The following is a 7,500-nucleotide window of genomic DNA, read 5'->3' as shown; positions in this document are numbered from 1 at the left end:
ACACCCTCTCTTAATGTATGGCAGGCAGAGACATACTGAGCTCCTGCCTATATCGCAGTATCCTCTTCCCCCGGAAGAATTTCTCATTTATTTGGCTCCGATTGGTGTTGGATTGTGGTCAACGTCACACACAGAAACATGCATATGACAGGGTGGTGATTGTTTGTTTAGTGATCTCCATGGTGATGAATATCACTGAATGATTGGGTGGAAACATGGAATACATGCACACATTTCTAAGCCATAATAAATGTTTAATTGACATACATACTTATCATTGCAGCCAGTTTCTAAAAGGACTGAACATTCATATTTAAACCCGTCCCCACCACTACACAAAGAAACACACAAATACGTTAATATGCTCTTACAACACTCAGGCATGATCACACACACACACAATCATACACGCTTCCATACATATTAACATGTACACCCATTGGCAGCTCAGTGAAATAATTTTGGAATTGAAGAGAATGTCAATTTACATTCTTAATTAAAAATAAACTGTATATCACTGCATTCTACATGAAATATAAAAAAAAAGATTGACCAAACTTGTAATTACAAAGTGCTCCCTGATGGAGCTCGCTAGATGTTATAAACCAGTCATTTCTATAACTACAACGTCCACAATTATTCCCTATGCTGAAGTTAATCAGTGTAAATTGTCTTCATCTCACAATTGCAATGAATTACTTTTCTGTAATTATACAAAATGTGTGAAATTAGTTTTGATAGCGCATGATCAAACAATTTGTATATCAAAGCGTTGGTCACTCCGTTGCTGAACAGTATGGTGGAGTATAGAGAAACCCATTCACAGTTGGGTGCCAGCACTTTTTGGCAGGTAGTACAGGCAGCAGCATTCTCTTGAGTGTCCACCTCCATGGACGGGCACCAGAATCGCCTCTTCACAAACTCCAGGGTGCACCCAGAACCTGGGTGACCCATTAGATGGGAGGAGGGTGCCTGCTGGAGAATCTGAGATTGAGCAGATTTAGGAACAAACAACCGGTTATTAGGGCAACTACCACCGGATCAAACTCCTTCCTTTGTGCTTCCCCTACCATGGTCTCTGTGCCCCAGGTGACTGGAGTCATATTGAGGTAACTGGGGACAATGGGGTCAGGATCCCCCTCCTTACCAGTGGAGACTCAGGACATTGCGTCAGGTCTGCTGCTCTTAGAACCGGGACGGTAGGAGATAGAAGCTGAAACAGTTAAAGAGCAGCACCCATCTGGCCTGGTGACGGTTGAGCCTCTTGGCATCATGGACGTAGGCGAGGTGCTTGTGATCAGTGCCGACCAGAAAATCCTGTTCTGCTCCCTCCCAACCAGTGACACCACTCCTCCAGGGCAGGCTGAACAGCCAGCAGTTCCCGGTTGAAGATGGTTCAGTTCAGCCAGGGTAAGAGGGTGTGTTAACAAGGCACACAGGTGCAGGTGCGGATCTGTCACGCCAGCGTCGGCATAGCAACGGACACTGCAACAAAACTTTAAGTATGTCACAATGGGTATAACAGCCGTTTTGGAATGACATTGTGTCACCTGGATAATTTCTGCAGCCCGGATCATAACAAGCCTGGCAGATCCTTGGCAGCTCTTTGTCACAGCACAGCGAGCACAGGAGCCTCTTTAGTTAGCTGAGGGCGGACTCCGCCTCCACAGTCCACACAAACACAGAAGCAGAGCAGCGGGTGAGACTGGTTAGAGGAGCAGCGACAGAGCTGAACTGTCTGATGAACCTTCTGTAGAAATGTGCACAGCCTAGAAAAGGCCACACCTCACTGACAGAGGAGGGCTGAGGCCAGTCAGAGATGCCAGAACCTTACGCAGGTCCATCTTCAGAGCACCCAAGAGACAGTAAAGCCCAGAAATGAAACTTGGTCAGAATTAAATTCACATTTCTCAGGTTTAACAAACGAATAACCTTTGTAGAGCTTGATGGACATGTTTAATATATTTGGAAAGTGACCTGGAGAAACATCTGAATATCAATGTACACAAAAACAAAGAGATGGGTCATCTCGTAGAACCTCATTCATAAACGCATTGGAACGCAGCAGGAGAATAACTCAACCCAAACGGCATGACTAAATACTCATTGTGGCCATCGGGAAAACCCAGCGGGGCAGGAGGAGGCAAAGGCACTGGTTGAACGGGGAACAGAAGGTTTTGGAGACCAGGGATGCTTAGCAGCAGGTGAGTGGGCAGGAAGTGGCGTCCCATGATGCCCTGCACTGGACCGGCGCTGCAGCTCCCGTCCTCGCAGACGGCCGTCGGTGTGAATGGCCAGAGCGGTTAGCTTGTGCCAGTTCGGTAGGTCAGTCTCTGGTGGGACGTTCGTCCTTCAGAGTTTCAGATAAACCTTAAGAAAAAAATCATAAGAGCTCCTTCAGTCCACCCATACTCTGAGAAATTAATTATGAAAGTCTGATACACAGCGTGAACCCTGTTTTAAAGTCACTAGACTACAGGCTACCATCTGCCCGGCAACAGGCTGATCAGAACCTTTACTCATCTCCACGGCAACCATGTTAATGCCCAAACACACCGAGGACTGCTGTTCCCAGTCTGTGGTCGGCCAGGCGACGGCCTTGCCTGGAAGTACGGAGATGCTAGAAGCTACTTTGGACAGGTCGGGAGGAAGACTGGAGGGTCGCATGCTCGAATGACAAGGAGCGTTGGGTTAAAAAACCTCAGAATCGGCCGGGACAGCCATCAGATCTTTTCTGGGGGGGCAAACGTGGCTCAGAGTCAGGAGAAGGGTTCTCCCTGCAGCCCGATGCTGAGCAGGAGGCATCAGGAGCAGGGAGCTCTCTCCAGAAGCAGCAGGTGAAGGCAAACACTGGACCACTGAGGTGAGGTTCTACAGACTCTCAGTCCTGTCTTGGAGCAGCTGTTCCTGACGCCCAGTGCTGGAGCCTTGATTAGCCAGAGCGTTGGGAAGCTGGGAAATCTCTGCTGGTTACATGTTTGGTTTGGTTCTGCTGACACGGCGGGCAGGGCAAGGAAACAAGATGGAGGAGCGCAGGAGGCAGGATGTAGAAAATAACTAACAAGGGTTCTAATAAACAAGTAGGAAAATCAACAAACAGCAACAAAGACAAGAACTAAATACAAACCAGAGAAACTAACAGAGACATGAGAACACAATAGGCAGGCAAAGAACTAATAAACACAAGGAACTTAAATACACCAAGGCACAGGTGAACACAATGAGCAGAAACAACAAAAATATGTGAGATTGCATTGAAACACGAATACAATAAAACGAATGAACAGAACAAGGACACCAACACAACCAGATGGCGGCCTCTAGTGGCCACAAGCCAGTACTGTGATAAACAGGAATTTATTTCTGCTTGAAAAGTTTGAATGTGCTGTTTTACAGACTGGCCTGTGTACTGGAGTCCAGCCAATATCCTGCTCCTCCTGATTCCCTGTTAGTGGCTCTAATGCCAAGTGATATTTTACTATCCTCTTTTAAATAATATTCTTTTGGTTGCCATGTCCTTGCCCTGAAAACAATTACAATACACATCACAAAACTGTTTTTCTAAAATATAAAATACTGAACTATGGCTGCAGGACTGTGTATTTTGTGTTGTAACAGTCAGCCACTCCCCCATGTACTCATATACCTGAGTCTGGTACAGTCTAATGTTAGCCAAGCTACTGATCAATTGCATTAAATTATGTTACATTACAGATACATAGCAGAGGCTCTTATCCAGAGCGATGCACAGTAGTGGAGAACATCAGTGTTAGTCTCAGGAGGACAAAGTGTGACATCACCAAGAAGGCACAAGAAGCTCATTTATAATCACCAGAACTGTCGTTGTAGAAAAATGAACTCCGGAAAGAGAACTATTCCTTTTAATATGCATCATATCAGACAGTAAACAACCAACCGACAGACAGCAATAACCAGATCGATGAAGCAAAAACTAAGCAGTGTACCCAGCATCTCCAAATCTACCCAAAATGTCTAAATTATTAACATTGGTCTAAAATAGCTAAGGGTCCAGAAACAAATCCAAAATCTCTCCAAAAAGGAATATAATGCTTTTTGTCCATTGTAAAGTGTGATGTATTGGGGTTACGTTTGTCAGTGCACGTTCCCTGCACAATTGAGCCTATTAGGCGCGCGACTGGAACATGCGCACTTTAATTATGATGGCGCCGCCCAGGAAGAAAGCATGTCCCTAATGATTACTGCGTTGTGATTCCGTCTGTTGTGTTTTGCAAGTTAACTTTAGTAAACGCTATGCAACTATATTCTTGTCGTCCATGCCTTGAGAGTTTTACAACGTTTAGCCGATTCAACATAAAGCATATGAGCCACTTATGAAGGTTTAAGATGAAACATATATATAATTTAAACATTACATAATACCACTAACCTATTTAAAGACACTCAATTTCTAAAATAACGTATATAACCGAAATATTTTGAGCAGTAATACTTACATAGCAACGATGAAATCTTATCTATGTTCAGTAGATTGAGACACAGACAGTAAATCAATGACAGTTCTATCCGCTTCTGTTTTGCTCCAGAAAACGATGTCAGAGAGGTCTATCAGCAAACATATGGCTTAGCTGTGCCCAGAAGTCCTCATAATAATGGTATTTTCCAAGGAATTGCGAAAAATCGTTGACAATGTTTCGTTAGGTGCAACGTCTTTTAATGCTACCATATATAGAGCGAATGCCATGGTCAGAAAATGTTCGGTTATGCTAACCTATAAAACGCTATTCCAAAAGAAAAATTAGACATGTTATACATCGTTAGAAAGCTTATACTCTCACCTACTGATTGAGCATCCGCCATTGTAGCAACCTCAGAGTAAACAAACATAGGCTACTACCACACGGCTTTATTTATGGGCGGTGGCTTGACTGAAACAAAGTGACAATAGCCAACGAAACCAAACATGCTAATAAAACTGCACCCCCACCACGCCTCCAAAACCCGGCTGTAAGAATCACTAAAACAAGCCGACTTTGGTGACAAATTATAAGTATTTAGTGACCCTAAAAATGTTGTTTATTCTATTGAGTGACTTCTTCAACACTTTAATTTTCGTAATATGAAAAAAAGGAAAACAGTAAAAAAAAAATAAAAAAAAACTTTTTTGCCTCCTAGCGCGATTTCAAGATTTGCGACTTGCGGACCTTTTCTCCAGCACCCGTCACAAATGACAGTGATTGTTCTGCTACCTGCATTGTGATGAGTAGTTGCCCCTCCTTGACAGGAGAGGAGAGCTGAGGCCAGAGACGCCTGAACCTTACGCAGGTCCATCTGCAGAGAACCTGAGAGACAGTAAAGCCCAGAAACTTGACCAGAATGAAATTCACATTTCTCAGGTTTAACAAACGAATAACCTTTGTAGAGCTGGATGGACATGTTTAATATGTCACAAAGACAAACAGATTGAGGTCTCCTTGTGGTGGTTGGGTTCCAGTTAAAAGAAAAACCTGGTTACTGTTGGGTGGCAGGAGGTAGCGTGTGCGACTCCTGACATATGGTTGCCAGTTTCTAAAAGGAGTGGAGATTTTTACTTGACCCCCTCCCCCACCATACAGAAACACACCTGTACAGACTCACACACTCAGATACAATCACATCCACAAACACAAGCTCACTCACATACACATAAACACACACATATAGACACATGCAAACACACACTCTGGCTATTAAACACCCCCAGACTCCTTTAGTGCTGCCTTCACTGCAGAAGGAAGTTTAAGGGGCACGAAATGAGCAGCTTTGGAAAATCTGTCAGTTATAAACACAGCGGTCAACCCAGTAGATGGAGGTAACCTGGTAACTAAATCCATGGAGATGTGGGACCATGAGTGGGAGATTTAGACAGTGGCTGGAGGAGACCAGCTGGAGGCTGAGTGGACGACCTGTTAGCAGGTAGTACAGGCAGCAGCATAGTCTTGAGTGTCCACCTCCATGCACGGGCACCAGAATCGCCTCTTCTCAAACTCCAGGCTGAGCCCAGAACTTGGGTGACCCATAAGATGGGAGGAGGGTGCCTGCTGGAGAATCTGAGATTGAGCAGATTTAGGAATAAACAACCGGTTATTAGGGCAACTCCCACCGGATCAAACTCCTTCCTTTGTGCTTCCCCTACCACGGTCTCTGTGCCCCAGGTGACTGGAGTCATATTGAGGTAACTGGGGACAATGGGGTCAGGATCCCTCTCCTTACCAGTGGAGACTCAGGACATTGTGTCAGGTCTGCTGCTCTTAGAACCGGGACGGTAGGAGATAGAAGCTGAAACTGTTAAAGAGCAGCACCCATCTGGCCTGGTGACGGTTGAGGCTCTTGGCATCATGGACGTAGGCGTGATCAGTGCCGACCAGAAAATCCTGTTCTGCTCCTTCCAAACCAGTGACACCAGTCCTCCAGGGCAGACTGGACAGCTAGCAGTTCCCGGTTGAAGATGGTTCAGTTCAGCCAGGGTAAGAGGGTGTGTTAACAAGGCACACAGGTGCAGGTGCGGATCTGTCACGCCAGCGTCGGCAAAGCAACGGACGCTGCAACAAAACTTTAAGTACGTCACAATGGGTATAACAGCGGTTTTGGAATGCCATTGTGTCACCTGGATCATTTCTGCAGCCCGGATCATAACTGGCCTGACAGATCCTTGGCAGCTCTTTGTCACAGCACAGCCCCCACTCCCACATGGGAGGCGTCCATCAGCAATGAAGGGCAGGGAGGGGTCCGGCTGAGCGAGCACAGGAGCCTCTTTAGTTAGCTGAGGGCGGACTCCGCCTCCAGAGTCCACACTAACACAGAAGCAGAGCAGCGGGTGAGACTGGTTAGAGGAGCAGCGACAGAGCTGAACTGTCTGATGAACCTTCTGTAGAAATGTGCACAGCCTAGAAAAGGCCACACCTCACTGACAGAGGAGGGCTGAGGCCAGTCAGAGATGCCAGAACCTTACGCAGGTCCATCTGCAGAGTACCCAAGAGGCAGTAAAGCCCAGAAATGAAACTTGGTCAGAATTAAATTCACATTTCTCAGGTTTAACAAACGAATAACCTTTGTAGAGCTTGATGGACATGTTTAATATATTTGGAAAGTGACCTGGAAAAACATCTGAATATCAATGTACACAAAGACAAACAGATGGGTCATCTTGTAGAACCTCATTCATAAACGACTGGAACGCAGCAGGAGAATAACTCAACCCAAACGGCATGACTAAATACTCATTGTGGCCATCGGGAGAACCCAGCGGGGCAGGAGGAGGCGAAGGCACTGGTTGAACAGGGAACAGAAGGTTCTGGAGAACGGGGATTCTTAGCAGCAGGTGAGTGGGCAGGAAGTGGCGTCCCATGATGCCCTGCACTGGACCGGCGCTGTAGCTCCCGTCCTCGCAGACGGCCGTCGGTGCGAATGGCCGGAGCGCTTAGCTTGTGCCAGTTCGGTAGGTCAGTCTCTGGTGGGAAGTTCGTCCTTCAGAGTTTCAGA

At 46.1% G+C, this 7,500-nt stretch overlaps 1 protein-coding gene across 7 annotated transcripts in view; it reads right to left on the bottom strand.

The window, feature by feature from the left end:
- Window positions 1-7,500, bottom strand: part of LOC135254211 (tripartite motif-containing protein 16-like) — a 95,227-nt gene that overhangs the window by 39,359 nt on the left and 48,368 nt on the right. The window lies entirely within an intron of this gene.

This window comes from Anguilla rostrata, chromosome 4 (assembly GCF_018555375.3).
Source record: "Anguilla rostrata isolate EN2019 chromosome 4, ASM1855537v3, whole genome shotgun sequence".
Classification (NCBI taxonomy): Eukaryota; Metazoa; Chordata; class Actinopteri; order Anguilliformes; family Anguillidae; genus Anguilla; species Anguilla rostrata.
Note: the sequence above shows the minus strand (reverse complement) of the source record. Positions and strands in the feature narration are given on the sequence as shown.